Raw genomic sequence first — 329 nt, 5'->3', positions numbered from 1 at the left:
CCCCCCCCCGCCAAAAAAGAAAGACTCATCTAAGGTCACTTATAGTTGGAGCCAAGTACAACATAAATGCATCAGGCAAACACCAATAAAGGGAAAGACAGACTAACTTAGATGACGTGAAAGTTTTAAACTTCTGATAAGTTTGAATTCATGATTATTTTTCTCATTTAAAATGCTGGGCTTTGGCAGGGAAAATACATCTTGTGGTGCCACAAAGGAGCTCGCAAAAGCGTTGGGGATTTTTGAAAGAACATAGGAGCCAAACAATACAACATGATGTATTTTTCTAAAAAAAAAAAAAAAAAAAAAAGTCTCGGGGCCGGCCCGGG

Source organism: Galeopterus variegatus, unplaced genomic scaffold (assembly GCF_000696425.1).
Source record: "Galeopterus variegatus unplaced genomic scaffold, G_variegatus-3.0.2 Scaffold6109, whole genome shotgun sequence".
NCBI lineage: Eukaryota > Metazoa > Chordata > Mammalia > Dermoptera > Cynocephalidae > Galeopterus > Galeopterus variegatus.
The sequence above is the reverse complement of the archived record's forward strand: the minus strand, read 5'-3'. Positions refer to the sequence as shown.